This window comes from Rattus norvegicus, chromosome 9 (assembly GCF_021556685.1).
Source record: "Rattus norvegicus strain SHRSP/BbbUtx chromosome 9, alternate assembly SHRSP_T2T, whole genome shotgun sequence".
Lineage (NCBI taxonomy): Eukaryota > Metazoa > Chordata > Mammalia > Rodentia > Muridae > Rattus > Rattus norvegicus.
Genome location: NC_141542.1, coordinates 118,327,709 through 118,337,500, shown reverse-complemented (window position 1 = coordinate 118,337,500; position 9,792 = coordinate 118,327,709). Strand labels below are relative to the sequence as shown.

Sequence of the window (9,792 nt, the reverse complement as noted above, 5' to 3'; positions counted from 1 at the left end):
GAGATCTGGCTTTAGGCCAATCGTTTTTGGTGTTTCCTTATTTCTCTCCCTGGGTCAGCATTCCTTGCTGGAACTGTATGCTCTGACTGAACATGAGAGGCACATGGGTCTTTGTGACGGGCCAAGTGCACATCCTCCCTCCATAGCTCCATGCAGTAAAGCCTTTGTACCTCCAGTGCACTGACCCTCAGAGACATCCCATTTTCAGGGAACTGGTCCTACATCCCAGAAGGCCTACCTTCTCTCTTTGCCTTCAGCTGCTATCCAAGAGGAACGTATAACAAACAACTTCTTTCTAAAACTCACCCTCTTCTGCTCTATTCTAACGAGGGGGTGCTAGATTTTGCTCTGTTAACTATTTTTTAAAAAAGATTTATTAATTTATTTCATGTATCTGAGTACACCGTTGCTGTCTTCAGGCACACCAGAAGAGGGCATCAGATCCCATTACAGATGGTTGTGAGCCACCATGTGGTTGCTGGGAATTGAATTCAGGACCTCTGGAAGAGCAGTCAGTGCTCCTAACCACTGAGCCATCTCTCCAGCCCACTCTGTTGACTATTAATACTATCCCACCAGACTTCATGGCTGGGAGTTCTGTTAACAAGGTCCGCTATATGGGAGGCTGAGGCAGGAGGATTGCAAGTTTGAGAAAGAGATAACAAAGTGTCTTTAAAATAGCATTTTAAGAACTCAAGTATCTTCTGATTTTAAACGCACCGATCTTCACTTGGGATTGAAGGTGGTGGGGATAGAGGAAGCAGAACAGAAGCTTCGTGTGTCTGTGTCTCCAGGTTACACGTCTCTCTGATTGCCTCAAACTTTGGTCCAAATGCCTTATCTATTCTACGCCAACACATATTAATCATTTAAGAAGTGTTGATCTTAAACTGCTGATATAAGGTCTATTAGCCTTAAATTTACTTAACTTTTCTTGGTCGTCTTTGAAATTCCTCCAGAGTAACTGGGATATTTTCAAGATTCTAGCAACAGTGAGCCTTGTAGCTATAGCACCCCTTGCCCAGAACTGGGCCAGTACCCATGCAGAATCAATTACCTCACAATAGGCACCAGTACCCTATTCCCTATCCCTAGCAGTGAACCTTTCAGGTTCATCCTGTTAATCTGACTCCAAGGAACCAGCCACGACCTGACCATGAAGCCAGTTTGAGCAGAAGTCTTTGAAAAGGCGTCCTTGTTGTCCTTTCCTATTTGATCCTGCAGCTCCTCCACCACACAAAAGATGGACCAATGTCTGCACTGAGTTTCTTCTCTTCTCTTCTCTTCTCTTCTCTTCTCTTCTCTTCTCTTCTCTTCTCTTCTCTTCTCTTCTCTTCTCTTCTCTCCTCTTCTCCTTTCTCTCTCTCTCTCTCTCTCTCTCTCTCTCTCTCTCTCTCTCTCAAAGTGCTTGTAGGTAGTCACTGCCTGTAAGGCTCAACAGCATGGAAATACTAGGCTGAAAAAATGTGATGTAGGATACATATATATATACATGTATATATGTATATATATAAATATATATAGGTATGTGTGTATGATATATAGGAATATATATATACATATATATGATGTATAGGAAAAATAGTGCTTTTTACATAGCAATTTTTCCAGTGGACAAATTTTGGTAGATATGCTAAAATTTGCATATCTACCACTGGAACCCCAGGCATCATTCAAGAGTTCACTTACTTTGAATTCAATTCATCTATCCCTGCAGCCTCAGACCATAGCTGTGTGCACCACTGAAGAGCTTTAATTAAGAAAGATTAACTGTGGTCATTATCCTTTTCATCCTTCAACACACACACACACTGCCGCTCCATTCTTTGGAGGAGGCAAGATCTCTCTGCCTGCCTCTGCTGGAGTACCTTCGTCTCTTCTCTGGTTTTCTGCAGCATCTGTCCTACTTGTCTTTCTCTAATGTGTCCTTTATCCTTGCTCCCTTCAGAGCAGAAGTTCTCATCCTTCCTGATGCCGTGGCCCTTTGATACAGCTCCTCATGTTGTGGTGACCCCCCCCCCCATCCCGGAAAAGATTTTCATTGCTACTTCATAATTGTAATTTTGTTACTGTTATCAATGGTAATGTAAATACCAGTGTTTTCCAATGTTCTTAGAGGACCCCCGTTGAAGGATCCTTTGATCCTGAAGGTGTTTCCAGCCACAGGTTGAGACTGCTGCATTAGGGTAAACTGTCCATGCCTCCCCGTTATTACTGTCAAGTGAAGAATCGCCATCCAGGCAGCCTCTCGTCTCCTATGTGCCACCCTGAGAGTTCTAACACTTTCACAGAAGTCAGTGTTACTTTTTCCTCAGATTTAACTGATTTTTTTAAAAATAAGATCTAAAGAATATTTAGGAGTGCATACTGTATTTACAGCTTCAGGACAGAAGCGACAGCAGTCATCAATTGCAGTGAGCAGAACGGAGAGAGCAAAGGAAGCTAGAAAGCAGCATTTAGAGATGTGCGGACCAATGATGGCAGGATGGGAATGAAAACTGCTCACTGATCCTCACACACCAACTCCTCAGTGCCTTGGAGAGATGGCTCAGTGGTTCCAGAGGTCCTGAGTTCAATTCCCAGCAACCACAGGGTGGCTCACAACCATCTGTAATGGGATCCGATGTTCTCTTCTGGTGTGTCTGAAGACAGCTACAGTGTACTCATATACATAAGATAAGAAGGGTTTACCTGCTCCTCCCCTGAGCAAAGTCCCATGACTTTCATTTGAGAGGTGCCTCCCCCATATCCTGAAAGAAAAGGGGGAATCTGGATGAAGGCAACATGGAAAAAGCCTTTCCCACGAGGTTCGTGAGTGTATAATTAGGCGTGATTTATGTTCGGAATGGTAAGACGTGTTCCTGGACTCTGGTTTCACGGATAATTTTACTGAGTGTATGTGGGAGTTTTTCCTTATCAGTCACATAGCTCCTGTCAAGCCATGCCTGTTCTCGACAGCAGTAGACGTTTCCCCACAAAAGAATGATTAGTGTCTTGAAATAAGTCAACACTGACTGCTCAATTGTAGCCCCCAGTCCCCTGCCTTCTTTGGAGCACAGACTTAAATCTGTTTCCTGAATTTTTTTGGTCTTCATATATTTCATTGAAAATAACTTTTTTCATACAATGTATTCCGATTACGGTTTGTCCTGTCTCAGATCCTCCTAGCCACCTACCCACCCACTCATCCAACTCCATGCTTTCTCTCTTCCTTTAAAAAGACACAGGCAAACAAGCAAACCATAATAAAAAGAAAATTACAAGAAACAAGGACACACAGACACCCAAGACCTAAAAACACAAAATCTGTTTCCTGAATTTTGAATCATAAAATACCCAATAGTCCCTTTCACTTTTGAAGTTTATGAGGTTGGATTGATCAACAGTAGAATACTAGAACAATCTTGCCAGTGACGATGGCTGTATGTAAAACAGGACTCTAAAACAGCTGGCTTCCCTAAGGTTCCTTTAATGTATGACGATTTAGCGCATGCCCACTCTGCTCTAATCCAGCCCACCACGGTTTAGCGCAGGCCCACTCTACTTTTATTCTAGCCCACTACGGTTTAGCGCATGTCCACTCTGCTCTTATTTTAGCCCACTATGGTTTAGTGCATGTCCACACTGCTCTTACTCTAGCCCACTATGGTTAGCGCATGCCCACTGTCCTCTTACTCTAACTCACGACAGTTTAGCGCATGCCCACTGTCCTCTTACTCTAGCCCACTATGGTTTAGCGTATGCCCACACTGCTCTTAACTCTGTTTCTCATCAGTGTGCTTTAAAATTATTCAGATTATTCTGTCTTTCTGGCCCTTCATCTCCCAATTCACGGGAAACAATGCACCTTTATGTGAATTTTCTTCTGCTAACCATTCTTTTCTTACAGAGCCTTAATGTACATAGAGAAAAACATGCGTATTCCTCTCTGGTAGATGGTAAGAAAATGCTCTTCTGACACGTGATAAAAGCGTGTGGACGAGCTTATTGAAGACTGTTGCAACAGGGGTAATACACCAGGAAAGAGAATGCAGCAAAGACTTACTTATGAGCATTCATGAAGGGCATTTATGAATAGATTAAGGAGACCCTGGATAGAAATTAGTAACACAAAACACAAGGAGATTCCAACTAATCTGACCTAAATGGACTCGTACTACAAGTAAGAGTCTTACTGATGAGAAACTTGACCAAACAGGAAGGAAGATAGTAAGGACGGAGAAAAATTTCCAATTCTACTTAGCATAACGATACCCAATCTTCCTAATGCTGCAACCCTTTAATTCTTATGTAATGTTCCTCATATTGTGTTCCTTCTGTGAACATAACTGTAACATTTTATTGACGGCTGTCTTTTAACAGTAAGATTAATAAGGATAATTTCCAATATACCAATTATCACATCACTCTCCTCTTATATTTCCTTAATTAGTAAAATTAGTTACAAATAATTTCCATACAGAGGTTTGATAGAAAACGATAATTTATGGGAGAAAATGTTTTAATAATTGAAAATTTGGTGTGCACAGTTACTGTCATAAACTAATAAAAATGTGAAATGGAGGAGCAGGTGGGTGTAACAATAATGTCAAAAACCATAAGACTGAAATTTCATTTCTAATCTCAAAGGACAATAAGAGACACTGATGAGCTAAATTTATTTAAGTCGGGACATTTAAACAATCTGTATTTGTTTTACGTAAATGAGAAATCTCAGGAAGAGGGGTTAGTGGTAAAAGCACTTGCTCCTGATTCTATCACTAATGCCACTGTGCTGGCTAATCTATGTCAACTTGACACAGGCTAGCGTCATCTCAGAGGAGGGAATCCCCGTTGAGAACTTTCCTCCACAAGATCTAGCTGTAGAGCATTTTCTTATTCAGTGACTGACTGGGAGGAGGGCCCATCCCACTGTGGATAGAGCCATCCCTGTGCTGACTCTATAAGAAAACAGGCTGGGCTAGCCATGCAAAGCAAGGTTCCCGCCCTTCACGAATTCCTGTCCTCCTCTCTGTTCTTGATAAGATGTTTTATGGAACTGTGAGTGATATAAACCTTTCCTCTCCAAATTACTTTTGGTCATGTTATTTTGTTCCAGCAATAGTAACTCTAAGTTAGACAACTACGAAACAACAACAAGAAGAAACTTGTTAAGTAAAGTTCCCAGAAAAAAAGATAACACTTTGTATATTCTACAAGGCTGATTGACTTATTAGAAATTCTTGACTATAGAGAGCTGGAATGTAGCAGATTCACAGCCAAACCATTCTGGGCTAACATTAGTCCCCTGTCTGATGAAACCTTCATGCATCTGTCAGGTAAACCCTTCGGAAGTATCAATCTCATTGACTAGCAGCTTCCACCAACACTGAAGCTCCAGACAGTGTCTTGTAACATTTAAAAATGTAGCAGAGGGATTCCCTTGTACTGTAACCACCTATATAATGACAGCCAATGGACTTGGAAGATGCCTTGTATGTGTTTTTTTAGTTCCACAACCTCTATAAAAGCTCATGCGGTTTCCATGTTAGAACATAGAATTTGGGGCGACTTGAATTATGTCCCAGGGCCATGGTCTCTAGTCACTCATATTTGCCTCAGACTAGACAGCACACACCATCTGTAACTTCAGACCTTCCACAGACAGGCATCTACACACATCACACACACACACACACACACACACACACACACACACACACACACACACGGGGGAGGGGGCCAATCTTACACTGTTATCAGATAACAAAATGATTTTAATTAACTAGAGCTTTTCATTCGTTCACTGACTCCCATCCCCATCCAACAGGCACCTACACGTTTCTAAACATAGTTTTAAACATTTATAAAACACCCACTTGTATGCTGTATCGTTAATTCCCTGGGCTCTACACGTGTATGATTTTTGTTATATACTTTTCTGTGAAGTCAGACCATAATTGGCGTGTTTGATGTACAAGTGTGTGCCCCGGTAGCCATGACAAGCTAAACCAGCCACACTTCCTGTTACACTAACCACAGAGATAAGCAACACTGAAACACAGTCAATTATTCACTACACTCGTGTGGCGAACAGGAACAGTTGAAGAGGCCCAGTGACCTCAAGTCCATCCTTTGGGGTACATACAGGAGATTTAGGTTTAAGTAAAAAGAGAGGTACACACAATTAAGCAGTCCTTTGGAGAGCTTGATCACCACTTCCAGTTTGATTATGCAAAGTGATTCTTGTTTACGTAGGGGCATCAGTCTGGTTGCCAGAAACGACTGCTTCTGTTTGCTGAGTAATCTAGGGTTTTGTGATATAAAGCTCTGCTGTTTCCGAAGTCTGAGGTGACTTCACATGATTAAGACAGTGACTTTCCTCTCAGCCTCCAGCCCTGAAAAAGGATGAACAGTTAGACACTTCTTGAGGAATTGACATGCCTATGTGCAGAGGTAAACAGGCGACCCAAAGCAGAGAAGACAGAAAGCAATGAAGGCAGGGACACCAGGCTTTATCACGCATTTAGCGTCCTTGTAGCCCGAGCAGGGAGTCAAGGTTTTTTTTTTTTTTTTCTTTAGTAAAAGCAGCTCCTGAATGCCTGTTTCTGAATTTCTGAAGATGGAAAGCAGCCACAGTTGAGCTGCTTGGAGATTTTTACATTAGTCCACGGATGCGTTGTGGAAGCTTTGGGGGTTTGAATGAGTGAGTTTATGGCAAGCCAAAGTAAGAGAAAATAGTGAGTGATAGATACACAGTACAAATAAATGTTAGACAGACAGACAGACAAATAAAATCCAGCCATCAGAACATCCAACACAACTGGGACAGTTAAGGCAGCTGGAATCCCCCGTTGAGCTTTCTTGCCACAGATGAGCGTTCTGTGGCTGAAGTTCCAGCTTCTCTTTCCCTCTGCAGGCACTTTTGCGTCGTGGGACGAAAACACTAACATCTGTTGCCAATAGTTTCCCTCCAAGGACAAGATGTTTTTATTCTTGGGCTGTCCTTGTTCTCTTCTTCCCCGTGACAATGTTAGTGATAGGAGCAGTTTATCCTCACACAAATGGCCTTTGAGGACTCTGGAAGACAAACGAGCTTGACTCTGAAATGGAGTAGGTGAAATCTTGCTTCCAGAGCCAGCTTCTCAGTATGCTCAAATCATGCATGAGAATTCGCCACTATAATGAATGTTGTACCGTTAGAAGGAGTCTTACTTCACTTTGCTTCAAAAGCCAAGATAGCTGTGCTGAGAGGTATCCTCAGCTGCAAAAGATAAATGATCTGAACACTGCCCACCTTCTAGCTGCCCGAGACCCTGCAGTTCTTGGAGGCTCCCCAAGTACCCTTAAGAGTGTGCTGAAAAGAAGCAAGCTTAACCAGTATGCCGCCATCACGTTCTCCCTGTCCACTGAGTCAACCACAAAGAAAAGAGAAGACAACGACACACTTGTGTTCACTGTGTGTGTGTGTGTGTGTGTGTGTGTGTGTGTGTGTGTGTGAAGGCTAGCAAGAACCAGATACTACAATGATATGGCCAAAGTCAACACCTTGGTAAGGACTGACCGAAAGAGGCTGTGAGTGTGTGTGTATGTATGTGTATGTATGTGTGTATATATATATGTGTGTGTGTGTATGTGTGTGTATGTATGTGTGCATATATATGTGTATGCGTGTATGTATATATGTGTATTTATGTGTGTGTATGTATGTGTATGTATGTATGTGTATATGTATGTCTGTGCGTGTTGTATGTTCAGCTGCCTCCTGGTGGCTAACAAAATTCTAAATAGATATGTTTTCAGCACTAAAAAAAACAAAACAAAACAACAAAAAAAACAAAAACAAAAACAAAAAAACCCTGAAAACCAAAAACCAAAACTGTCGTTCAGAATGCCAATGATGTTTAACAGAGCTGGTCAAATCCATTGCCAGAGGCGCACCCCTCACGGGGCACCAGCACAGCTGTTGTGACACCCACATGTGTCCACAGAACCGCTGGCAGCTTTAACTCCGCCCACTGCCCTTCTTTTCCTCCTCTCCATTGTTTGTGTGCGCTTGTTTCTGACGTTTTCCTTTTGTGTGCTTCTCTATGTCCGATGTGAGACTTAAGTCACCGAGCTGAGGTGGTACCCACTGTGTACTTGACTCTGTAATTCAGAGAAACATTCCTTCTCATTTTGTAACTGTAGAAGCTTTTCCTGTCTTTAGAGACTATACTAACTACGTAATAAACCATTCAATAAAACAACTCTACTCTGATTTGTTCATAAAATACTGCATAAATTTTGTCCAATTAAATTGAGTCATTATTCTCGTAAACTGTCATCTCAATAGTACAGCACTTATATTTTGTAATATCTCCACTTAAAACAATTGACAAGGTTATTTTGTCTTTAACTTGGAACCTTGGACTGCTGTTGACAGAAAATCAGTGAGTACCGTGCTATAAACTAGGAAGCACAGCTTGAAACGTATCCACTTTTATTTCCTCCGTAGAGCCTTTTATTCCCAGTGATAAGTTCATTTTTGCTACCTAAATTGTAGAAATAGGCCCTGCTAGCAAGTTGTGTTTTGTGTGTTAACACGGGACCGTGCTCAAATGCATGAACGTGCTGAAGAATTTGACAGCCTTTTCCTATGGGAAAAGATGTCTCACTGTGACTGGGGCCTGGAACTCAGCAGACAGTAGACAGATTAGCCTGGGGAGGAGAAATAACAGATTGTCTTGTCTGCAGATTCTTAGTTGTTGAGCTCCTAATTCTACCAGAGACAAAGATTTATATACAAACTTCACATCATAAAAAATGGCAGACTTAGGGTTTTGGAAGGAAAGCATCGAAATGTTGGAGATCAGACCCATGGGTCTCTTACTCTTATCCCCTGGGATATTTAATACCAATGAGCATCTGAATTTCTGTGTTCAGTGGTAAAGGTAAGCCTTCTTAACAACGACGACGACGACGACAACAACAACAATAATCTTCCTGGAAGCAGAGTGAGATGGTGACTAAGTCGGATTCTGTGCCAGTTCTCTCTCAGACATGTAATTTACACAGCCGTTTGTGCACTGTCGCAGGAAAGGAAGACAGGTAAGAGACGATGGTGCCTGGGTTTCGTGAGTAGGAAGGAAAGAAAGACTCGGGGTTGGGGATTTAGCTCAGTGGTAGCCTAGCAAGCGCAAGACCCTGGGTTCGGTCCCCAGCTCCGAAAAAAAGAAAAAAAAAAAAGGGAAAGAAAGACTCACTGAAGAAGGCAGGAAGGCAGGAAGGAAAGAAGCTCCACATGGCCCTCTTACAACTCCGTGCAGCTGGAGAGAGAATTGGATCCAGGGCTTAGACTTAAATCTCAGTACCAGGCCTACCATAGCAAAACCTGGAGCTGAGCACGTAACCCTCATCCCCGGGGTCCTGGGTGTGAAGTGAAGGGATAGAACTATGTAAGCCAAGAGACAGGACTTTCCCCTGATGCTGGTCAGTAGGATTGGGGACAGGCTACCTTCACTCTCAGTGTTGTAAGTCCTGTAGGAAGCTGGCCGTTGTTCCAAAGGACCGGTCTGTACCACACTTCTCTCAGTCGCTGGTATCACAGCTGTCCCAGTGCTGTTGCTTTAAAGATAAAGCCACCATACTTGCCTCTGGTTCAGCCAGAAACTGCGCTCCAAGGGAACCAAATGTAATGGGACTTCCTCTCGGTGAGTGCAAAGCCAATGGACACAGCTGAAGATGAAAGAATAGGGAAAGACCCAATACTTTGGGCAAATAAGGAAAGCACTGGGGTTATTCGCAGTCCGTGTCCTCCCTGGGCAGAGAAAG

General features: G+C 42.6%; 2 long non-coding RNA genes across 2 annotated transcripts in view; one reads left to right on the top strand and one right to left on the bottom strand.

The window, feature by feature from the left end:
* LOC120094810 (uncharacterized) overlaps positions 1-9,792 on the top strand; it is a 68,452-nt gene that overhangs the window by 33,394 nt on the left and 25,266 nt on the right. The window lies entirely within an intron of this gene.
* The window catches only part of LOC134480614 (uncharacterized), a 35,243-nt gene continuing 31,189 nt past the window's right edge, over positions 5,739-9,792 (bottom strand). The window contains exon 3 of the long non-coding RNA XR_015629777.1: positions 5,739-6,377. This is a non-coding gene — a long non-coding RNA (uncharacterized LOC134480614). The remainder of the gene's footprint in view (positions 6,378-9,792) is intronic.